The following is a 25,970-nucleotide window of genomic DNA, read 5'->3' on the forward strand; positions in this document are numbered from 1 at the left end:
CAAATGTGACAGCCTGTACATCTAAAAGAGCTAATTACAAGACAAACTTATCATTTCGTTTTTGGTACAATTTTTGGCAATGTTTTGTGCTAGTTATTTCATGGTTTGCCAGTGTGTATATCTTTTACATTTTTTTAGACATGCGAGACGAGGCGGAAAAAAATATGCATTTTGGTTTGGGGCACCACAAAGCTAAGAAACATGTGGGAAACAAATTTAGCCAGTTTCATTTAGTCCCAGATTGGAAGTGGTGGACGGTACGGCTCTTTAACCAAAAGTGACATTGCTTCAACTTAAATCCGGGCAGTTCTAATTTTAACCGGGTACTCACAGTGATGATTGTTATGATGTGTCTTTCCTATAAGACATTCATTAATATGATTCTGGACAAGGGCTATGTCATGTTGAAGTCAACTGACAAATATTTCATATTTATTTCTATAATTCTAGCCAAAAGAGAGGTTTGGCAAGGGTGTAGAACAGCTACTGGTTTGCACACAAAGTTTGATGTTCTCTGAAAGGACAAAAAAATGGTGCTAACATTCATAGCTATTCCTCACTTCTCACCAGAGGAAAATGATTAAGAAGGCTCTTAAATCTAACTGCCAGCAAGACGTGTTACAGAAATATACGCCACCCTGTTATTTTCATTAGCATGCATCTTTGAAAATTAAATGAGTCGCTCTTTCTCATCCAATATAATATTCATTTTAGTAGGCACGTCAAATGATATCAGATCTGTGAACCAGCAAAAGAAGTTCTTACCCTCATGTCCTTCAAAATGCACTGCACTTTAGTGCCTTGGACGACATGGTGATCATTCATGGCACATGTAGTGATCGTCTTGTGTTACCTACTCCATTATTATATATATGAAAAAGTAGAAGCACACAGAGGAAGCTAAAACAGAACACGAGCTACGCCAGCGAATCTACAGCACGGAATCTATATCAATCTTGCAAAAAAGGAAATTAACAAAGAGGGGGAGTACACTCTGGGGAAATGATCTTACGTGTATTAGTCTGCAGTTGGGAGATCTGTTCAAATGAGAAATGCAGTTAAGACAAATGAAATGACAAATAGCACTAATGGCAGCAGGCAGAGAAGATGCAAGTGAGAAATGCCTCATGAAAAAGTGGGATTATAATCAGTTAAAGCTATTCATCAGTACTAAAATGAAACAAGTAAAAGGAGCAATGCACAGGAGAGGAAAGAGGAAGCTATGAAACAGTGAATAAGGAAATTAAGGAGGCCATCGAACATTGATGGGTGGCTTCAAGGGAACACAGCGAAGCAAAGAAAGCGCAGTTATCTCAAGAGGAAATACACCGAAAATGGGAATCTGATCAACAAATGAAGCAGCAAGTGCAGGTCCTCGTCCAGGCTAAAGTAAAGGACTCCACTGACCGCTGGCTGGCTGGAGTGCATGATGCAACTAAGCAAGGGCCAAGAAAATTCTGAAACCATAACAGCTAACTGTGATAAATGAATCAAAGAAAGCAGGAACAGATTCAAGATGCTGAGGGAGATTTCTGAGAGGAAGACAATGCTGCGAACTACATTACATCATTTATAGTTGTGTCATTTTAGAGCGACGATAGTGTAATCTCCACAAATGAGAGAGGAACACAGGACAGCATAATAGAAAACAGCTTAGAACTGACCAGTACTAACAGGAAAATGTGGAAGCAAATACAGGGTCTGTTCTGAAAGTAGTAGGACTTGTTTTTTCCTGGGAGAACGGGCAGACGAAAGGTTGTCTGCGAGTGCAGGATCGGTGAAGGGGGATATTGGGAACACTGGAGAAAATCAGCAGTCTGCTCTTGGCCGTTGAAGAGAGCAGATCGCTTGTACTGTGCACCCCTGTTGAAACGCCTCGTCACGCAGAATCATGGAGTGTTTACTGGATCAGCGATACGCGATCAAATTTTGTGTAAAGCTTAGTAAAACGGACCAAGAGACTCACGACATGATTAAGCAGGCCTACGGGGATGCTGCCATGGGTAGATCAGGTGTTTTTGATTGGCACAAGCTGTTCCAAGAAGGTAGGGAAAGAGTGAAAGACGACGACCACTCCGGACGCTCATCGACCAGCAAGACCAACGAAAATGTGTCGCAATGAAAAATGTACCTAACAGTGATCGCAGGATGAGTATCAGAATGATTGCAGATGACTGTAGCATTCCTCAAACCCAAGTTTTTGAGATCCTGACAGAAAACTTAACCATGAGGAAAGTGTGTGTGAAGTTGGTGCCGCGAGTGTTGTTAGAGGAATAAAAGGCCAGCCGGAAAGTGATCTGCCAGGATTTTCTTCATCGCGCGAATGAGAACCCCAATTTTGTGGATAACGTAGTGACCTGTGGCGAGATGTGGGTGTTTGAATATGACCCAGAGAGCAAGTGGCAGAACTCAGAATGGCCCACCCCTTTTTCCCCAACCCCAAGAAAGCACGAAAGAGCAAATCCAAGGAAAAGTCCATGCTCATTTGATTTTTTGATCGACATGGAGTCACCCATAAAGAGTTCGTACCACCCGGACAAACAGTTTATGCAGTTTTTTACGTGGAAGTCCTCAGAAGACTGCGAAAATGCATTGTTCGTGTCCGCCCAGCCATCGCCAACAAATGGCGGCTGCACCATGACAACGCGCCGAGCCAGACAGGGTTCCTCGTAATGTAGTATCTTGCCTAGTACAAGGTGGCAACGCTGCCTCGCCCCCCTAGAGCCCCGAGTTGACCCTGCCAGACTTTTTTCTATTTCCGAGAATAAAGTCGACGCTCAAGGAGAAGCATCACGGATAGGTAGAGGCGATTCAACAGGCCGTGATGAGGGAGCTAAACAGCATTCCGGTCCAGGCGTTCCTGGAGGCGTATGAAAGCTGGAAAACTCATTGGCAGCAGTGTGTAGATGCGGAAGGGTGCTCCTTTGAAAAATTCTAATCATTTGTACTATTATCATGAATAAAATTTTGAAAAAGAAATCAGTCCTACTACTTTCAGAGCAGACCGTGTATTCCTAAATGCATATCCGAAGTAGGATACGAAATCCCAATCAAGCTGAATGAGTTTGGCCCTAGAAGCAAGGAAACATTTTTAAAAGCATTGGAGACCGTCCCAATAAATAAGCAAAGTCCACACAGCTGGCAACAGGAAAAATGAATGTTATTTATAAAGGAAAAGGAGATATAATGCGAATAAATTATTTCACACCGATTACAACTGAATGTTATTTATAAAGGAAAAGGTGATAGGTAGCGCATAAAATATTTCACACTGATTATGACATCATCCGGAGTATACAAGATGGCAATCTAAGCGGTGAAAATAAAAATGCACTCATGGGTAGAATTACATAAGATACTTGGAGAACCTCAGAACAGGTTCAGAAGGAAAAGGCGCTTGTATGATAGCCTGCTGTTCCTGCTTACCGAAGGCATAGATATAGCTAAGACAGAAAACAGACCTGTGTAGTCAGCCTTTTTGGACATAAGCAGTGCATACGACAATGTGAGCAGAGAACTCCGCTGAAACGTGTTAAAAAATGAAGGTATCAGTAACGAGGCAGCTGATTTCCTGCAGGAAATACAGCGAGATAATAAAATTTTTAAGATAGGGAAAGGTATTAAAGAAAAGCTGTTGAGGTACGTAAATAATTAAGGCAAGGTTGTGCTCCATCATTGCTAATGATTATGCTTTATGCAAAAAATATGGAAAGAATGCTACAAGAAAGTAATCTAGGTTATAATCTGGCGCACAGATTAAGCGAACAGGTTCTTGAGCAACCTCTCCATGATATTCTACTGTTAGCAGATAGCCACGAAGATTTCCAAACTCTGGTTTGTTGTTGTGAGGTCAAAAGAGGCAGTCTCCTCGTCTAGTTTGTGGTAAAGTCCCTGTATGAGCTTTTCTAAAAAAAGCTAAGTACCGAAAACGTTTGCGGCGCCGCCGACGCACACGATTGGACAGTGCCCACTTCCGGTTGGGAACTGGTTCCGTTCCGCCATGTTCTTCCTAAGTCGTCCGGCTGCATAGTTCGACGGCGCTTGCACGCTACTCGTATAGTTGTGCTGGCGACGGACATTCAGCGGAGGTGACTTTTTTATATTTGTCGCTGTGTGCTGGAAGTAACTTTCGCTGTGCGCTGGAAGTAACCTGAGTTTTTCAGGCACTTTTTTGTGCCCGAGCAGCAGCCGAAATGCCGGGTTGTTGCGCCTTCGGGTTCTCAACCCAGTCAGGAAAAGCGCTGGCATTGTTTTCAGTGCCGCTTGCAAAAAACGACATTGCGCGACAGAAAGCGTGGCTCCACAGGAGTGGGAGAAAAAATTTCAATCCGACGAAGTCAAGTAAGCTATGTGAGGTAAGTTCAATTCCGGCTTTCTATCGTTGAGATTCGATGCTCTAGTAGCAAACCTCGGCTGGTGTGTAAGAATTGGTAAAGCACCCAGCTCGCACTGTGTTTGCCGATTGTTTGATTATGCGCTGCTGTCCGCCTTTGTCGTTTCGTAAACATGCATGTCAGTGCAAGTATGCACGCGTATTTCAGCCTACAGCCCCACTCCGGCACCCACTGCAGCTGGTCCATTGAGATTAAGTAGCCAAAACCTTTTAGCTCAGTAATGCGCACTGAAACCGTTGCCTCTTGCGAAGTGTTCTGCTGTACGCCCAGCCAATTCTTTAACAGTATAGCGCGACTGTCAACCAGCCTGCTTGTCAGCGCCTGATGACGGCGCAGAGCGGCAAAATGAGCGAGAATCTGTTCATATGAAACTAATGCGCTTATTCTCGCTTGATTCGCGCTCTGCGCCGACGGCTGGTCGACGGTTGCGCGATACTGCTAAAAAATTGGCGGTGTGTACATAACTTGCGCTCCAATTAGATGAATTTACATGTGTTCGCTCTCGCGCATAGCATGTGTGAATTATTGGAGTGTTAGCTGTGCAAGTGCTCTACGTGCCAAAAGTTTGTGTGACGCGGGCACAAAGGAATTTTATTGCTGTGCGAAACCAACGGCCAGTCTCAGCGTCCACTGCCCATAATATTCCTTTCATTATATTCCCGCCATACAAATAATCCGAAAGGCAGCACCGTAATTATTTCGTGCCTACCAGCCACCCGCAGACATCAGCTTCCCAATCTGTCCTAGAAACCCATCAAGGGACTTCAGCGTGTTCACCTGCACAGCTGGGTTTTTGTATTTTTTATTTTCATATATATTACTAATACGATTGCCCTTCTTTACAGCTCCATTATACTGAAGACCAATTCGAGCCCATAATTCTGAGGAAGCTTGGCATAAAGAAACTGAAATGCACTGCTGTCCCATCAATATTCTCTCACCGGCCAGCAAAGCTGCCCCGCAAACCACCACATCCTCGTGGTACTGTCCACGCCTCGGGTAAGTGGGGCCTCATTGTTAAGCGTTTTGAAAAATGACACCTAGCATGTTACCGAATTTCTTCATTTTTTTATTCTGACTTCTGCATTACCTTATTGACTAAGGCCAACATTACATAAGACCTAAACTAGACTGCACTGTTTGTTGCCGACACACAGCTATCCCTGCTGCTTGTTCTTCAGGGCCATCTGCTGAAGGCGTGCCGAATGCATCAGGTGAGAGAGCTGTGCATTATCAGTGTCCCGTCAAAACACTTTTAGTTCAATGCTTCATTCCTTAATGAGTCTATAGTTTTATGTGAATGCCCAAACTTAGAAGTGCATTTTGCCTTTCCTTGTAGCACTGGAAAACATTCCCAGCTGTTCTGAGCTAGGCTCTACAGCTGAGCGTGCTCCTGAACCTCCATCATATGTTCTACCTTCCCTGCAGTCATGCTCAGAAGGTATGCCATTCTTTATGTCAGTATCAACTTCATGCTATACAGGGGGTTCTGTATTGAAAATAATGTTTGTTGAACTTGAATTCACTAGAAAACAGCAAAGAATATCGGTCTTGCACTGGTTTATAATTAGCTGTCATTACTGGTCTTCAGCAGAAAGACACTATTGACCAGGGCGGTGAGTTTAAATCTGGCACTCTAAATCTTTCACCGTATCGTGTTGTGTGGTTTTTCCAAAGTTATAACACTAGCTTCTGCATACATGAAGAGACAGCCTTGGTGATGACATGTTTTTTCTTTTGTATAGAGGGAAACACATCACAGGAGGCTCCATGTGGCTTTGAGAATTCAAGCATTAATGCCCTGGCTGTGCAGCGTGTTATAATTGAGCATCCCAGGAAGACAGTACTGATCTCTGTACATCTGAAAACGCAACATTTACAGTTGAGAAGTCTTCGTCACAAATGCAAGGTGCATACTTATTACATTTAGTGTGCATTTCCTCACATAGGAAGACTCAGCAATGGGTAGAAGAGTCATAACTTGCTACTATTTGCAGGTACAGTCAGCCGTTCTCTTCTGAAATTCCAGAAGAAACCTGCCATGAGTAAGCACATTTTCCTCGGTCGGCCATTCTTCTCAGTTATCAGTAGTGGATGTGCCTGCTTTGCAGCGTAAGATAACTGCATAGTGCTATTTTCTTCACAGAAACCAGCTCTATTCTACCACCACAACTGCTAACCCCAAATGGCTGCAATTTATTTCTACTTTGCAGAAACTGACATTCACACGGGATCTAGTGACAAGCAGGCATGTGATGATAGAGAAGAGATGCCTAGCGCTGGTGCATGCGTGCAGAACTGCATCAGTCAGCCACCAAGCAAGAGGCGACGTATGGATACCCCTGGCAGCACAACAATGGCGTCCACGGCTATTTGTTCCTGCACACTTGGTTAGTGTTGATGAGTTTTGTTAAAATTACATCTGCAATGTAGAGCCCTTGCCATGTGGCTCATGCAGTCAAGCTGTCTGTGCATCAATATGAAAAACATTTAATGACCTTTACAGGACCCACTCAAATATCAATTCCACAGCAATGTGTTGCAAGTAATGTTTGTCTTTTTACATAATGATCTTTGAATTTACATGAAATATAACCCTTTGACACCCAGTATTTCACATTGCTCCATGAGCTGACAACTTCCATTGTAATCGCCAGTGTATAACGAAGCAATAATATGGCACTAAAAGTTGGCTAAATTCGCAACTGTACAATAAGACGATTCTACTGGGGTGTTTTTTTTTGTTCCAGTCACGCTCAGAAGCCAATGCTGTACTGTGTTGATCACAATATTCAGCTTCCTTTTTACCCTCTTTTGATGTGACAGGAATAATATATTTATAGCTGTACAATGTTGTATTTTAACATTCATTTGCTGCTCAAATTTATTACCACTCTGTAATAGTTGGCCAACCTTCCTCATTCATGTTTCTTAATAAAAAAGTGAGACATGCCGTCTCTTTCTACGTTATGAAGTTCAGAGGAGCTATTCTCAGAACAGATGTGAAAGATTTCAAATGAGGTAATATTGAAGAAAAATGTTCAGTTGTCATTCGTGTGAAATGTTGGGCTTTAAAGCATTAATGACTGTTGTAAAGGTGATCAATTTCTAATTCTGTTTCAGATGATGCTGACCCTCAGGTTGAAAGTGTGCAGAAGGAGATGGAGACCTTGAAAAGAAAGCTTGCTGGATGTCAGAAGCGAGCAAGAACACTGGAAAGACAGAACCAGAAACTTGTGAAAGGTAATATCATTCCAATGGAGACATTAATATCAGTGCACAAAAAAGGAAGGAGATTGCTAAAGGAATACAAAAGTTTTCCTTGCATGTTTTCTTCTTTCAAATGATGCATCAGACATTCGTATACACGAATCACAGTGTAACATTTGCATACGACCGATAAATAATTTGATTGAATTCCTTGTTGATGCTGTTGCGGTTTCATCTTGCTGAACGATGGCTGTGGCATGTAGTTGACCTTTAGATCACATAAGGCGCAAAAAAGCAGGAATATATTGCTGACATATCATTTGTTGTCATTCCAGCTCCTGAAGCAAGCTGGTATGAGCGTTGTAGGGAATTGAAATTATGTAGCAGTGTTTATATCGCAGATTTTTTTGTACCTCACTCAACCTAAAGGTCAACTACACGTCACAGCCATCGTTCAGTTCATAAAACCAAAATAGCATGAGAGTAAAAATTCGGCTATAAATTATTTAATGGTCGTAGGTGAACACCACACGATGTTCCATCTATTCTAATATATAACCCATGATTTGCAGGAAGCATGCTACCAAAATTAGGTGTCTATAGTCCTTTAATACCACAGCATGTCTCCTGCATGGAAAACCTTCACTGATACACTCAGGTCTGTACTTAAAGAAGTGAAAATTCATATGTGGTAATTTTTACAGTTGCCTTGATTATTTCATATCTGTTCGAAGTGAGTTGTCCATATAAATGCCTGTTATCCATTCTACTTTGGTGTCGAAACAAAGCTTCACTGTCTATTTAATGCGTGTACAGTGTTGAATAATAAATGAGCAGGCAGGTTAGCAAGGCTAAGGTGGAATATCATGTAGTAGCACTAGTTACTGTGGGCACCTAAGGTCCATATGTGCTGAAGGCATTTGACTTAGCCCTTGACCTAAAGTTGTTTGCCCTGAAAGTATTTTACCTTGAAGGACTTCGCCTAGGTGAAGTCATGCCAGGTGTGCACACCTAGCAGGTTGCCCACAACCCAGTGGGCAGGTGGGATGCCTCATAAAGCCCAAAATCAGAAAATGTGCCTAGTAGTGCTGTCACACTAAAAGCAGAATGTTTTTATTATTTTGTACATTCACATTTGATCTCAAAATGGCAGTGATGGAAGCTGATGGTGAAAATTGACAGTGCAGGCCATGCGATTTTTGTTTCAAGCCCTCTTTGAGCATCCATCCGTATAGATACACCTCCGACTTTGCTGTGCCTTATATTCCCAATTATTGTCCTGTAGACATGCAGGCATCAGCAAATACTTCAATCAAGACCAGCTTCGAAGCCTCCAGATGAGCACGATGCAAGGCTCAACATGGAGCAACGATACTGTGGTGAAGGCATTGAAACTGAGGTTGGCTTGTGGATCGCGGGGCTACGATGTTGTACGGGAACTGGCCAGCCCGCTTCCCACAGAACGGACTTTACAACGAAGGATCGAAAGCTTCAAATTCAAGCCTGGGATCATTGTGGAAATGATGGACCTGCTGAAAATAAAGGTTGGCAAACAAAAAAAAATTGTTTACAGAGAATGTTCACTAGCTCAAAGGTGTATGTTTACCTTATATGAAAGTAGATTAGGGAACGGAAAAGAGGGGCTCGTTATCACATTTATGATGGAAGCCAACAGTTACCAAAACGAAGGAGCATAGTGGGATATATATTTTTTAATAATTTGTGATGTTCATCAATGGAAGGCCAATAAGGTGATTACTTTTTTATTTTTGAAAAGATAATTGATTACAAACCAGAATAAAAAACAAGCACATGCCACTGGTGGGATCCAAACCAGTCATACTAAGCGTACTACTTCCGCCACTACACATGAATTCCCCCGAAAGCAGAAGATTAGACAGCCATTGCCGTAGCCCAGTTGGCAGAGCACTGGACGTGGAATTCGAAGATTGTGGGTTCAGATCACACTGGCAACGTGTTTTTTTCTTTTGCTTTGTAATCAGTGATATTTAAAAAATATCCATTTTATTGACCTCCCTTTGATGAACACCACCAATTCCAAAAAAAGAACATCCCCTATGCTCCTTGGTTTCGATGACTGCTGGCTTCCGTCATTATTTAAAAGTAGTCTTTTATTGTAGCCATGCGCAGAAAATGTGTATATGGGTTCTAGTACCCTTTCTTTGTTCGGTGAGTGGCTTTCTAGACATTCTTCCTATTGTTACTTTTCAGATCGGTCTTCTTTCTGAGGAAGAGAGGCATGCCGTACTCATGATTGATGAGCTCCAAATCACCAAAGGTCTGTCTGGATTTCGACCCATTGACCGGCCGAATCATCGGTGTGCCATCAGTTCCATTTGCAAATGGTACAGTTCCTGAAGACTGTGTGGCAACACATGGCCTTGTAATGATGCTTGGAGGGCTGTCAACACGATGGAAGCAGACAGTCGCATATGAATTTACTGAAAACAGCTTTCATGCTCCTACCATCAAAATGAAGTTTGAAGCTGTGATAGCAGCATGTGAAAACATCTGCATAAAAGTGCATGCCATTGTTGGCGACATGGACCCTGCAATCAGGCACTATGGCGGTGCTTTGGCCTTTCAGTGGGCAAATGCACTCAGCGGAAGTGTTATATAAATCATCCGCAGGATACTGCACGGCGCCTGTATTTCATGGCAGATGTGCCTCATCTGCTGAAAAACTTGAGAAGTCATCTCACAAGAGGCCAGAACATATATCTACCAGATGAAATTGTTGAGGCCAACAAACTTCCTGCAAATAAAGTATGTCGCAAACCCATAGAAGAGCTGATAGAGCTTGAATCAGGGGCTGATTTTAAAGCAGCGCCAAGACTCAAAAAAGCATGCATCAGTCCAGGCCACTTTGACAAGATGAAAGTGGCGCCAGCATACACCTTCTTCCATCATGGTACTGCTGCAGCGCTCCGGTATCATGTGGAAATGGGGCACTTAGATGAGACAGCAGTCACAACTGCTTGGTTTGTTGACCAAATGGAAAAGTGGTTTGGTTTGATGACATCCAGAACAAAAAAGAAAGCCTTACTACACAGGAGACCAGATGGCACGTATGCCCCTGGTTGTCCTGACAGAAGATGCTTTCAGGCTATTGAAAACAACGGAAGCATTTTTTCTGAGCAACAGAGAAGCACTTCTTCAGAATCGCGCACGTATTATTGCTGTGAAGAAGGCGGTGCTTAAAGTTGTGCCTACCAGCATACCTGTGTGCCACAACGTTCCAAACAAGCTGCTCCATTGTTTTCTGCACACACGGGTGTACTTGTTATTAAGGAAAGAGAATGGCCGTATTTCTGCCGAGAAGCAGTCTGCCAGGTGTGGCAGCAAAAGCATTGGGATGCCAAAAGCAGCGGAGTCCATTGCTTAGATGTAGCAACAGCAAGTTCACTGGATGAAACTTGAGTGGTATTGCAAATTTAGCAAAGCCATGCAGTGTGCAGATGGTTTCTGCTTTGTGGGGTTCAACGTCATGAAGCGACTCAAGCTATGAGGGACACCATATATGTAGACTGGAAAAACGTTCACCACCTGGGGTTCGGTGTACACCGATGTTACACAATACACTGACCACTTGCATTTGCCTCAATGAAAGTGCGGCTGCTGCAGCTGAAATTAAATCTGCGATCATGGAGCCAGCAACCAAGTGCCATAACCATTAAGCCACTGCTGCAGGGCAATGTGCGAAAGTGGTGAAGTGTGGTGCTGAGGACGAAAGTGCAGTGAAAGACAATAGGGAACTGTTTTTTCTACTTTGGAACGTGATAGCTGTTGCTTCACAAACCATTCGGGCCTTGTGAGGCACCCGAACTGAGAAGAAACTCCCAGCACTGGGACAATTCTTCAGCATGGAATAGCACTACTAGCTGCAGTTAATTTCATGTTTGTTGTAGGTATTAACATTAATGTGTCTAGGACTTGTGCACATTAAAAAACTGTCTAGCAGGAAGCAGCAGGTCAGTGTAATTGGCCCACTGGAGGTGTCGTTTTGGTCTGTATTCTAAGCAAAAGAATTGTTCTTGGTGTATTTATTTGTTAAAAAAAATAAACATTGATGTGACCTTCACCACCTTGTGTGATGTGTGAAATAATTATGTTGCAAGCAGGAACATTGCCTAACAATTACATGTGCTGCTTCTGCACTGCAGTAAGAGCTTGAGCCAGGTTGGCCAAACTGAAGCCCCTAAATGGCTTTGCTTTTTTAGAAAAACTTAAGAAAGGACATTAAGTGAAACAGGGTTATAAAAACAGCTATTTGGCATTTAATGCAGCTTCTCAGCTGCTGAAGCAAGGCACATAATGCATCAGGCCTTTCTTGATTAATTGAATACCGTGGCAGGAATGAGTCCCACAAGTTCTTTGCAAGGTGGCCATACGAAAGAACAGCAGCCAAATATGTAAACTTGCAATACACTCTGGTTTCCACTGAAACCAGCAAAATTTTAATGTGCATCTTTTTATGTGTGAAATAAACTGGTTGTGAATCCTTGAATTTTTTCATCATGTTTTTCTTTGACCTCTAACTTCGGCAATACTGGTTATGTTATATTGTAGGTTCACCTCGAACTATGATTTATGCAAATTAGAGCCACATGTAGCACAAATCTGTGTGCAATGCACACTTCGAAAGGCCCTGCATCAGAGTCTTTTTGAAAAGCGTGAAACAGATTCCCCTACCGACGGCAAATTTTATTTCGTGATAGTACGTGAATTTGACTGAGCGCGAGTGACGCTTCTGTAATCGTGCATTGTGGCATACTATTCAAAACCACGTAGTGGGGATGCTGTGTTGAAACAGCAGCATATAAGAGGTGCTGTAGCGGTAGTAGTTTCATTGCAATAAAAAACAAAAAGATGCTTCCGGTTGCGGCAATTCCTACCTGATGTCTTGCGCAAACGAGCTGCGGCCGGCGGAAATAAAAGCAAAAGGGAGAGCTCGGCAAGGGGTGAGCGAGAATGGACAGGGAAGAGCAATTACACTATTTATCGGGTACAAAAGTTCGCACCGCTCGGGCGTGACTCTCCAGGCGCAGTTATGAATTCTACTATATGCGAGTGACTGTTGATAGTATTTAAAATAATACGCCATATATAAAGCTGCGCGCACGTCCGTGTTCTCTCGCGAACTTGGCCGCTGCACCACGACTGCAGTTTCACCGCACTCGCCGTCTCCGACAAAACTCAACACAAATCACATTCGGAGTGCATTACTGGCATGTCTCCCTTCTCCTCATACCAAGCTCATTTGCTACATTCTTTACTGCCCCTTACAGCAAAGCCGCGACTCTGCAAGGTCCGCCGTTCCAGTGCACACGACCGCGCCGCCGGAGCGCGTTGGGAAGAACATGGCGGACGACGCGAGCCGCAGGGGAAAGGGCGTTAGAAGAGGAGGAACTTGTCGCTACTTAGCAAAGCTGATCTAGGGACTTTAGTTTGTGGTGCCCCAGACATTGAAGTGAGGGAGACGGTGTAGGTTTACTCTGTAGGTAACCTCCAATATTGTAGTCATAGGCAATCGTGGTTTTTTTTCCTTTTTTTGCAAAACATTAAAATGGTTGTAAGCACACACCGAGCTTTATTTATTATTTTTATGTTGCCAGACTTTTAGATTGTCCCAGGGTGGCCAGTATTTTCTGAAAACAAACAAAAATTGTGATGTTAAGCTTTGGATCATATTTTGCTTATTTTGCAGTAAAAAATTAAAGGCATTTTGTTTTCTTAACAGAGAGTTGCAAATATTTAGAAATTAGTGACCAAAGGTTCTTGTTGCCAGATGTTTATATCAAATTTAGCACAGTTTCCTGAGCTTGCAATAAATGTTGAATGCGTTGAATGCTTATTAAAACACTTTATTGCAAATCTCAAAATGTACTGCATAGATGATCCAAATAGGTTGTGTTTAGATTTACGTTAGTTTATGCTCCGGATTGTCTGGTTTAAGGTGCCGCTGCAGAATGGAGCGTCAAGCGTCGACTGTATTAACTGCAGCAGAGTGAGCACAATTCTGCATGTGAGAGCTGTGGACTCTAAGGACACATGAGCTAGTAGCGCAGTGGCTGTGGAGCAAATAGTGAACGCCAACTGGCACGCACCGTAGCAGCAGTGGCAGACAGCACCTTCTCGACGTGACCGTTTCTGAGACGCGTCAAGGAAGGGGCTTGAGCTGACATTGTGACTTGAAAATTAAAATGGCTTATTTTCATGGCCACTTGTTTCTGATGTTGCTGGACATTCTTGTTGTGCAACATGTCATCTCATTTGCTGAACTGTGTGTTTTAAATGATGTGCTTGTAATGGATAATTCATTCTATATCAAATTAAAAATGATAATCATACAGGTACACAAAGCACTAAACCTGACATGTGAGATATATTTATTGCAGGAATTCACATGTAAATGTGATGATTTTTTGCCAGCCAGATGAAGGGAATATGGCAAATTCTGAAAATGCAAAAACTGTTCAGAAAAACTCCCCTTTGCTCCCTGCTACTAAACCCTAATTGGGTGACACAAATGAAATATATGACACCAGTTTCCTAGGAGCTTCAAAACCAATTGGTGTGCCCAATTGAAAATTGCAAAACCATTTGGACTATCCATTTGGGAGGTGATCTCCCATTGGAATCACGGGAACAAATGGGTAATCCAATTGGTCCAACCAATTGAAGTCCTGCGTCCAACTGGAACCAGTTGGCTGTCCAATTGGTTCCACATGGGATAAGTTGCATCCGGTTGTAACCAATTGGAATTCCCAATTGGTTCCAATGTTTTTTTTTCACTGGGATCGATGTACAACAAATATGGTACTAAGATGTATGGATTTGGAAAGGAATAATGGCATCGGGTCTTCCTTTCGGAAATGTGATTCTGTGCTTAAGGGGAGAAGTTAAGTCGAGATTAGATGCAAATCAGAGAGCTGTTGGAAGATAAGCACTAGGTGCCCACGGGAGAAACACTCATGAAGCAGTACAGGGGATATGGGTTGGATATCACTCGAAGCACGGAAAGCTCAAAGTAAAATATTATATGAAGAACAATTGAGAAAATTAGTCCACCAAAGGTGCAGAGCTCTATAGATATTTAATTCCTTATATAGGAGGGTTGCCTTTCAAAGGCAAAAAACAACAAGGAACCTAACCGGTGCAGAACAGAACGATGCCAAAAGAAACAGCATTAAACGACAGGTAAAAAACCACAGAATGTAAAATCTAGATTAATTCAATGAAGAAGAAGAACAGCGTAGAACTACATCGATACTGGAAAAGGCAGATCAGGAAGGAATCGTTCCATGATAATTCAAGAAGCAGTTCTCTACTGTTTGAAGGGTGTCTTAAAACGAGCACCTACAAAAAGAAATATAATGAAAAAGGTAACATGTGCTGCGCACGGCAAAGCAGCGCAGTTTTTTGCCAGATTCCAACTGTACCAGAGCATATTATGGGAAACTTTCGAGGAGTTATTACATTTGTTGGTTTATGCTTATCGGCGCGTGATAAAACTCGGGTAGAACCTCGAACAGAAGTCCAAGTTGACGCCAAGGTGCTCAGCTATTTGGGATTCTGTACAGAAATGCAGTATCATGAAAACGGTGCGGAGGGCATAAGGGATGGCTTAAAGTGATGTTTGGAGAAGGGTAAGTGCGTCTTCCATGGGCAGAAAGTTTCACTTCAAAACAAAAAACAGAAACCATGCGAAAGCTCGCACAGAAGGAAAAACAAAGCTATTTGGTCATTTATGCACGATTTCTGTACTGCTGCTCTATGGTGAATTACTACCAACTCTCCTAGCTTCATTTCTTAATCAGCGAAGACCTTTCTGGATGTCTACATCAAGGGTGAAATATTTGTGTATCAAATACGGTGCGCAATGTAAAAGAGCATTTAATTGAATTGAACAAAGCCTTCACACTGCTGTAATGTCTACCGCTGCTGGATATCCTTCAACGATGGAAGTACACTCAGTAAAAATGATGAGGGGGAGGGGGGAGGCCTACATAGAAAATTCAGTGGCGTAGCCCGCGCTATGTTTCAGCTTCCTGTGTGTGCTTCTACATTTTCTATAGATAATAATGGAGAGGGTAACGCAAGACACTCGCTACAAGTGCCACCGATAACCGCCATGTTGTCCGCGGCACTTAGGTGCACTGCATTTTGAAGAACATGAGAATAAGAACCTCTTTTGCTGTTTCACAGATCTGATATCTTTTGATGTGCCTACTAAAATGATTATTGTATTTGCTTCAGAAAGAGCAAATCATTTAATTTTCACAGATGTATGCTAGCAAAAAAATGGGGTAGCATATATGTCCATAACACCTGTCTTGCTGGCAGTTACAATAGAGAGCCTTCTTAATCGTTTTCCTCTGACGACAAGTGTAGAATAGCTATGTTAGTGCAATATTTTGTTCTCTTGGAGAACATCAAACTTTATGTGCAAAGCAGTAGCTATTCTGCAACTTTGCCAATAACCTTGTGTTTTTGCTAAAATTCTCAAAATAATTATGAAATAATTCTTTACAGTTGACTTTCAGATGACCTTATCGAGAAACATATTAATGAACGTCTCTTAGAAAAGACACATCATAACAATCATCACTGTGAGTACCCGAGTAAAGTCACAACTGTCCGATTCTTAGGTTGAAGCAATTGTCATGCTTGGTTTACGAGCCGAACCCTCCACCACTTCCAGTCGGAAACTAACTGAAATAGGCTTGACTTGTTTCCTGCGTGCTTCCTAGCTTTCACCAGCACCAAACCAGAAGTCATATTTCATCCTCCCCCACCCGCTTGATTAAGATAATATAAAAGAAATACACACTGGCAAACAACGAAACTACCGTTATACATTGCCAAAAATAGCACCTAGACACAAAATGATAAGTTCGGATCGTAACTGGCTCCCTTAGATGTATAGGCTGTCGCGTTCATACAAGTGTCAATAATACGAAGGAAACAAAAGTGATAACGAAATCAGACAATTACTTCATAATTATGCTAACTTTCAAAGGGTCTAGAATGATTAAAAAATTTGCAAAAAGACTTTGACACGATATTATTTTCACTAGTTCCAGGAGAGCACTATTTAGAGCCGCAAATCGGCAAGGCATATGACTGGTTGAACAAAACAAATGGACAGGAGAGTAGCATTTCGCATTAGAGCGTCCATTCCTCTGGATCCCCCACATAAATGACAGAATATACACTACTATTTCAAACATACAGATTTTTACATCTGAAAACATGCACCAACCGTGCACAGCCAGACACATGACATGTCTTAGAAATAGTCAAGTGAAAGAATATGGTGCTGTCTGCCACTGCTGCTACGGGGAGTGCCAGTTGCCATTGACATTTTGCTCCACAGCCACCGCACTTCTAGCTGAGGTGTCCTTCGAGTCCGGAGTTCTCGCAAGCAAGACTGTGCTCACGTTGCTACAGTTACTACAGTTGACGCTTGACGGTCCGGGCTGCAGCACCACCTTGAATGCACAATCCGTAGAATAAACTGCTTCTCGAAAGAAACAGCACACAAGATTTGATTGAATTTTTACAGCTATTCAGAGCTAAAATGGCTCTAGTATTTTGCAGAGGTTATCTTCGATGCCTGATCTATGCAGTGGGCTTGTTTTTCTAAAATTTCCAGAAAGCAGATTTCGTTTTCTGAAACCAAAGTGCAAGGTACACGGTCGAAATTCAGTCATCCACCACTGTGTATATTTTTCTTACTTACCTTCACTCTCTCCTCCATCGCTTCCCTCACGGCGTGGTTGAGCCAGTTGAGGTTTCTTCTGGGAGATTCCCTTCAAACTCTGCTCAAAATTTTTTCTCTCAATCTCTCTACTGAGAATGCATTTTTCTTGTAATTACAACCAGTTTTTATATTTCAGTTGACCTTTTCTGCCAATATTTACTCGTTCTGTATATAGTACAGTTTCTTTTTCTCCTCATCTAGTTTGTGGTGCCCCCTGACATTTGAAGTGAGGGAGAAGGTGTAGGTTTACTCCATTGGTAACCTCCAATATTGTAGTCGTAGGCAATCGTGGTTTTTTCTTCCTTTTTTACAAAACATTAAAATGGTTGTAAGCACACACCGAGCTTTGTTTATTATTTTTATGTTGCCAGACTTTTAGGTTGTCACAGGGTGGCCACTATTTTCTGAAAACAAACAAAAATTGTGATGTAAGCTTTGGATCATATTTTGCTTATTTTGCAGTAACAAACTAAAAGCATTTTGTTTTCTTTAGAAATTGTTGCAAATATTTACAAATTAGTGACCAAAGGTTCTTGTTGCCACAAGTTTATATCAAATGTAGCACAGTTTACTGAGCTTGCAATAGATTTTGAATGCATTGAATGCTTATTAAGACACTTTATTGCAAATCTCAAAGTGTACTGCATATATGATCCAAACAGGTTGTGTTTAGATTTACGCTAGTTTATGCTCCGGATTGTCTGGTTTAAGGTGCCGCTGCAGAATGGACCTTCAAGCGTCGGCTGTATTAACTGTAGCAGAGTGAGCACAATTCTGCATGTGAGAACTGTGGACTCTAAGGACACATGAGCTAGTAGCGCAGTGGCTGTGGAGCAAATAGTGAACGCCAACTGGCACGCACCGTAGCAGCAGTGGCAGACAGCACCTTCTCGACGTGACCGTTTTTGAGACGTGTCAAGGAAGGGACTTGAGCTGACATTGTGACTTGAAAATTAAAATGGCTTATTTTCATGGCCGCTTGTTTCTGATGTTGCTGGACATTCTTGTTGTGCAACATGTCATCTCATTTGCTGAACTGTGTGTTTTAAATGATGTGCTTGTAATGGATAATTCGTTCTATATCAAATTAAAAATGATAATCATACAGGTACACAAAGCACTAAACCTGTCATGTGAGAGCATATTTATTGCAGGAATTAACATTGGTGATGACCAAAGTAAAATCACAGTACACTATACTGATTGGCGACTTCAATGCGAAGGTAGGCAAGAAGCAAGCTGGGGACCAGGCGGTAGGTGACTATGGCATAGGTTCTAGGAATATCAGGGGGAGTTATTAGTAGAGTTCGCAGATAGATTTTACGGATCAAGAATACCTTCTTTCGCAAACGAGCCAACAGGAAGTGGACGTGGAAGAGCCCCAATGGTGAGACTAAAAATGAAATAGTCTTCATAATGTGCGCTCAGCCTGGCATCGTAGAGGATGTGGAGGTCCTCGGAAATGTCCGTTGTAGCGACCACAGAATGGTAAGATCTCGCATTAGCTTAGATTTGCAAAGGCAGCGCAGGAAATTAGTGAAGCGGAAGTCTATTAACGAGTCAGCATGCATTAAGAGGGAAAGGAGAGGAATTCAGGATTTTGCTGCAGAACAGATTTTCCGTTTAACTGAAGATGACGACTCTAATGTTGAAATAAAGAACAATCGTCTCACAGATATCATAACGGAGTGCGCTGTAGAAGTAGCTGTAGGATGGTTCGACAGGATATTGGGAAGCTATCTCAGGAGACTAAGGATCTGATTAAGAAACGGCAAAGCATGAGGACGTCTAACTCCATAGATAGAATAGAACTATTAGAGCTGTCGAAGTTAATAAATAAGCGCAAGGTAGCCGACATCAGGAAGTTTAACATGGAGAAAATCGAGCATGCTCTAATGAGCGGAGGTAGCCTAAAAGCAGCGAAGAGAAAACTAGGCATAGGTAAAAGCCAGATGCATGCAATAAGAGACAAAGAGGGCAATGTCATTAGAAATATGGATAAGATAGTTAAAGTAGCCAAAGAATTTTACACAAATCTGTACAGTAGCGATTGCAATCAGAATGTTACTGAGAGAGGCAGTGGAACACAGCAATGGGCCGTCCCGCCAGTAACGAAGGAGGAAGTAAAGAAAGCCTTGGGAACAATGCAGAAGGGAAAAGCAGCTAGTGAGGATCAGATAACAGCAGATTTGTTGAAGGATGGAGGTGAGATTGTGCTCGAAAAACTAGCCACCCTGTATACGCAATGCCTTGTGACCTCAAGCGTACCTAGAGCTTGGAAAAATGGTAATATTAGCTTAATTCATAAGAAAGGAGATGCCAAGGACTTGAAGAATTACAGACCAATTAGCTTACTGTCTGTTGCCTACAAGGTATTTAATAAAGTAATCGCTAATAGGGTCAGGACAACCTTAGACTTCAATCAACCAAATGAGCAGGCAGGCTTTCGTAAAGGATACTCGACAATGGACCATATTCGCGCAATCAATCAGGTGATAGAAAAATGCGTAGAATATAACCAGCCCCTATATATAGCGTTCATTGATTACGAGAAAGTATTCGACTCAGAAGAATCCTCAGCAGTCATGCAGGCATTGCAAAATCAGGGCGTAGAAGAGTGTTATATGAAAATATTGGAAGATATTTATAATGATTGCACAGCTACCATAGTTCTCCATAAAGTCAGCAATAAAATTCCAATAAGGAAAGGTGTCAGGCAGGGAGACACGATCTCGCCTATGCTATTCACTGCCTGTTTGCTGGAGGTATTCCGGGGCCTGAAATGGGGACAGTTGGGGATAAGAGTTAATGGAGAATACCTAAGTAATTTGCGATTCGCTGATGACATTGCCTTGCTAAGTCACTCAGGACATGAACTGCAAAGCATGATCAATAAATTGGACAGGCAGAGCAGAACGGTGGAGCTAAAAATTAATATGCAGAAAACCAAAGTAATGTTCAACAGCCTAGCAAGGGAACAGCATTGACCAAATGTTTAGGGGAATCCCCCAAGGTGGAGTAGATTTGTAATAAGGGAGTAATTACTCATTGACGTCCACCCGAGCACAGCCATACGGCTACAAAGGAAAGCTATACAGCTTTCTCAGAAACTTCGTAATTAAAGAAAAATTCGTCCTAGTCCGCGGTTCGAACCCGGGACAACCACTTCACCGGAGCAGTCACTCTACCAATTGAGGTAACCGGGACGGCAAGCTTATGGTAGGGCGAGAGCGAATTGATCAGTAACTCGAAGTGGGAACAGTGTTGACCAAATGTTTAGGGGAATCCCCCAAGGTGGAGTAGATTTGTAATAAGGGAGTAATTACTCATTGACATCCACCCGAGCGCAGCCATACGGCTACAAAGGAAAGCTATACAGCTTTCACAGAAACTTCGTAGTTAAAGAAAAACAGCAGTTCGCAGTTGGTAGCCAGGTTCTGGTAGTAGGAGAATATGTCTATTTAGGGCAGGTAGTGACAGCTGATCCAGATCATGAGAGGGAAATAACTAGAAGAATAAGAATGGGGTGGAGCGCATATGGCAGGTTATCTCAGTTCATGAATGGCAGTTTACCAATATCTCTCAAGATAAAAGTATACAACAGGTGTATCTTACCGGTACGCACCTATGGGGCAGAAATGTGGAGGCTAACAAAGAGGGTTCAGCTTAAGTTAAGGACAACGCAGCGAGCTATGGAAAGAAAAATGATAGGTTTAACGTTAAGAGATCGGAAGAGGGCGGAGTGGATGAGAGAACAAACGCGCGTTAATGATATCTTAGTTGAAATCAAGAGGAAGAAGTGGGTTTGGGCAGGGCATGTAATGCAAAGGCAAGATAACCGCTGGTCCTTTAGGGTAACGGAGTGGATTGCAAGAGAAGGCAAACGTAGCAGGGGCGGCAGAAAATTAGGTGGGCAGATGAGATTAAGAAATTTGCGGGAATAAGGTGGCCACGGCTGGCGCAGAACAGGATTAATTGAAGAGACATGGGAGAGGAAATCTTGAAGAAAAGTGTACTGCATAGACTATCCAAATAGCTTGTGTTTAGCTTTAGGCTAGTTTATGGTACAAATTGTCTGGTTTAAGGAGCCGCTGCAGAACAGACCCTCAAGCGTCGACTATAGTAACTGCAGCACAGTGAGCACACTTTTACATGTGAGAACTGTAGACTCGAAGGACACATGAGCTAGAAGTGCAGTGGCTGTGGAGCAAATAGTCAATGGCAACTGGCACGCCTCGTATCCACAGTGGCAGACAGCACTATACTTCTTGACGTGACTAATTCTGAGACATGTCATGTGTCTGCAAGTGCAGGTGTGGTGGGAGTTTTCTCAAGTAAAAAATCTGGATGTTTCAAAAAATGGTATATACTGTCATTCATGAGGGGGATCCAGATGAATGGGCGGTCTAATGTGAAACGCTATTCTCGACCCTGTTGGCGTTGTTCAACCATTCGTCTACTTTGCTGATTTATGGCTCTAAATAGTGCTCTCCTGGCGCAAATAAAAATATTATTCCGTCAAAATATTTTTGGCAAATTTTTTTATTGTTTCAGCACCTTTTAAAGTCGGCCTAATTATGATCTAATTATGTGATCTCGTTATCATATTTGTTTAACTCGTATTATTGTGATTTGTACAAATGTGACAGCCTATACATCTAAGAGAGCTAATTACAAGCCACACTTATCATTTCGTTTTTTGGTACAATTTTTGGCAATGTTTTATGCTAGTTATTTCATGGTTTGCTAGATGTGTATATCTTTTACATTTTTTTAGACATGCGAGACGAGGCAGAAAAAAATATGCATTTTGTTTGGGGCACCACAAAGCTAAGAAACATATGGGAAACAAATTTAGCCAGTTTCAGTTAGTCCCAGATTGGAAGTGGTGGACGGTACGGCTCTTTAACCAAAAGTGACATTGCTTCAACTTAAATCCGGGCAGTTCTGATTTTACCTGGGTACTCACAGTGATGATTGTTATGATGTGTCTTTCCTATAAGACATTCATTAATATGATTCTGGACAAGGGCTATGTCATGTTGAAGTCAACTGACAAATATTTCATATTTATTTCTATAATTCTAGCCAGAAGAGAGGTTTGGCAAGGGTGCAGAACAGCTACTGGTCTGCACACAAAGTTTGATGTTCTCTGAAAGGACAAAAAAATGGTGCTAACATTCCTAGCTATCCTTCACTTCTCACCAGAGGAAAATGATTAAGAAGGCTCTTAAATCTAACTGCCAGCAAGACGTGTTACAGAAATATACGCCACCCTGTTATTTTCATTAGCATGCATCTTTGAAAATTAAATGAGTCGCTCTTTCTCATCCAATATAATATTCATTTTAGTAGGCACGTCAAATGATATCAGATCTGTGAACCAGCAAAAGAAGTTCTTACTCTCATGTAACATGGCGACCTTGGACGACATGGCGATCATTCATGGCACATGTAGTGATCGTCTTGTGTTACCCACTCCATTATTATATATATGAAAAAGTAGAAGCACATAGAGGAAGCTGAAACAGAACACGAGCTATGCCAGCGAAGCTACAGCACGGAATCTATAGCAATTTTGCAAAAATGGAAATTGACGAAGAGGGGGAATACACTCTGGGGAAATGATCTTACTTGTATTAGTCTGCAGTTGGGAGATCTGTTGTAATGAGAAATGCAGTAAAGACAAATGAAATGACAAACAAATAGCACTAATGGCAGCAGGCAGAGAAGACGCAAGTGAGAAATGCCTCATGAAAAAGTGGGATTATAATCAGTTAATAATAAGGGAGTAATTACTCATTGGCATCCACCCAAGCGCAGCCATACGGCTACAAAGGAAAGCTGTACAGCTTTCTCAGAAACTTCGTAGTTAAAGAAAAATTCGTCCTGGTCCGGGGTTCGAACCCGGAACCACCGCCACACCGGAGCAGTCGCTCTACCAATTGAGCTAACCGGGACGGCAAGCTTATGGTAGGGCGAGTGCGAATTGATCAGTAACTCGAAGTGGGAAGAGTGTTAAAAGAGTGTTAATAATCAGTTAAAACTACTCATCAGTACTAAATTGAAACAAGTAAAAGGAGCAATGCACAGGAGAGGAAAGAGGAAGCTATGAATCGGTGAATAAGGAAATTAAGGAGGCCATCGAACATTGATGGGTGGCTTCAAGGGAACACAGCGAAGCAAAGAAGGCACAGTTATCTCAAGAGGAAATACACCAAAAATGGAAATCTGATCAACAAAAGAAACAGAAAGTGTAGGTCCTCATCCAGGCTAAAGTAAAGCAGTCCACTGACCGCTGGCTGGCTGGAGTGCGTGATGCAACTAAACAAGGGCCAAGAAATTCTGGAACCATAAAAGCTAACTGTGTAAATTGAATTGGAAATTGGAAAAAAAAATTCCAGCTGGAAAAAACCAATTGGAACCCAATGATTGTCTTGATTGGGATCAGAATATTACTCTCTATGAACACAAAACTGGGAAATAATGAGGTCTTAGTAAAAAGATGTGAGCTGCTTTATCTACTGAATTAATTTAACCATTTGAACTGTCACTTCGGGCATTAATCAATGAAATAACTTTGCTCAATGGACAAGTGCCACTGGCTCCAGGAGCAGTGCCTCATAAATAGGGTATTTAAGTTGGAGCAAAAGTATGCCTTATGCATATATACTGACTGTGTCTCTGTTCCTTCTGTGTGATATCGCAGGCTCGTTTGTCTTCAGTTCCCAAAAGGCTTGGAATTATGATAATTTCAATTGCCATGTAAAAATGTTAGCAATAAACGCACATCGCCTTAAACTCCTGGGAGAAAATCCACCTAGTTCCATACCATTCGATTAAAACTGGCCGAGAAATGTCTACTGGATCAGACCAAATGAGGTCTTTCAATTGGGGTGGACCCCTTGGTGCATGCCCAATTGGAGCTGACCATTTGGTGTCAGCCAATTGGAGTGGTCCAAATGGTATTTTCCAATTGGTATTCCCCAATGGTGTTGAAAGCACATTTGAAAATATCCAATTTGTTCCAATTGGCAATCTGCAATTGGAACCCAATGGTTTTTTTGGCTGGGTTAATACAAGGCCATAAAGTACACTGAGCATCCTGACACAAATATATTGGGATTCGGATAAACAAAGGAAAGATATGCACAAAAAAGCACGAGCAGTCTCTTAGGGCTAAAGACTTAAGGGATGCCGAGATAATGAAAGATACAACATTATGGATGTACAACAAACATAGTACTAAGAGGTATGCATTTGGAAAGGAATAATGGCGCCAGGTCTTCCTTTCGGAAATGTGATTCTGTGCTTGAGGGGAGAAGTTACGTCGAGATTAGACGCAAATCAGAGATATTTTGGAAGATTAGCGCTAGGTGCCCACGGCGAATCCACTAATGAAGCAGTACAGGGGGATACGGGCTGGACATCATTCGAAGCACGGGAAGCTCAAAGTAAAATATTATAAGAGCACCTGAGAAAATTAGACAACAGAAAGAGCTTTATATCTATTTAAGTACTTATATAGGAGGGTTCCTTACCAAGGCGGAAAAGAACAGGGAACCTAACCGGTAAGCATGCAGGACAGAATGATGCCGAAAGAAACAGCATTAAACGACAGGTAAAAAACCACGGAATGTAAAGCTGACTGAAATGTGTACGTAGGTGCGCACGTAGGGCTCTACTTTTTTTTTAAGTATGCATAATAATGTCGTGGCTAGTAGCTGCAATGTAAAAGCATGACTTGTTGGTAGACCATATTATGACCCCCTTAATAGTGTTCAGTTGATCCTTCTGCACGACTGGTCTCAGTAAAGGTGAAGAGTTCTGTCAAGTTTATTGGTCAAGAGTTCTGTCAGGTTAATTAATACAGGGAAGAAATATGAAAGCAGTAGATGCAGTGGTGCTAAAGGCACTTGTTCATGGCAGTAGCTACGGTGTTTACCTTGATTCTGTGTGGTACTTGCTTGTCAAGTTAAAAAGGATTGCCAATTGGACAGGTTCGTTGACACCTAACCAGCAGTCTCTGATATGTCAGCCCGTTTTGTTGGTATGGAAGGCACATGACTGTGCCAAGTGGTGCAATAATACACAAAATCTAAAATCATTATTTAACTGGCACTCTTCTCTCTGAAACATGGGGTGTGCAAGACCTATAGACTGTTTATAAGTGACAATGTTTTACAAGGGACAAGCTACACATGTACTGTGTTAGCTGCATGCCAGCCACCTGAGACGTGCTTGTATGTCGACTCCTTTCAGTAAAAAATTCCAATGCAAAGTGACCTCTTCTTGTGCATGCAATAAGTCATGCAGCTGGCTTTAAGACTGAATACCTTAGCAGCCTTCAGGATGCAGAGAGTTCCATTGTTGCTACCTTCGAGAAGGATGAAGCCGTGCTGGCCTGTGTAGTGGTGGGATGCTCGCAGCCAACCGAGATGAAGACTGAGGGAAACAACTCGATGCCCTGCTTGAAAGGCTCGTACTCGCGTGCCAGGTTGGGTGTGCCATTAATGGTGATGCTTGGTAGTTCAGCATTCAAAATGGTTACCCATGACTCCACAGGTGGAACCTCCTGA

General features: G+C 42.2%; 1 pseudogene; it reads left to right on the forward strand.

Moving 5' to 3' along the window:
• The first annotated feature begins 1,088 nt into the window (after positions 1–1,088).
• On the forward strand, positions 1,089–25,970 carry LOC149356046 (uncharacterized; annotated as a pseudogene).

The sequence above is a fragment of the Amblyomma mixtum genome, chromosome 3 (genome assembly GCF_055824585.1).
Source record: "Amblyomma mixtum isolate Tamu chromosome 3, ASM5582458v1, whole genome shotgun sequence".
Taxonomy (NCBI): Eukaryota; Metazoa; Arthropoda; class Arachnida; order Ixodida; family Ixodidae; genus Amblyomma; species Amblyomma mixtum.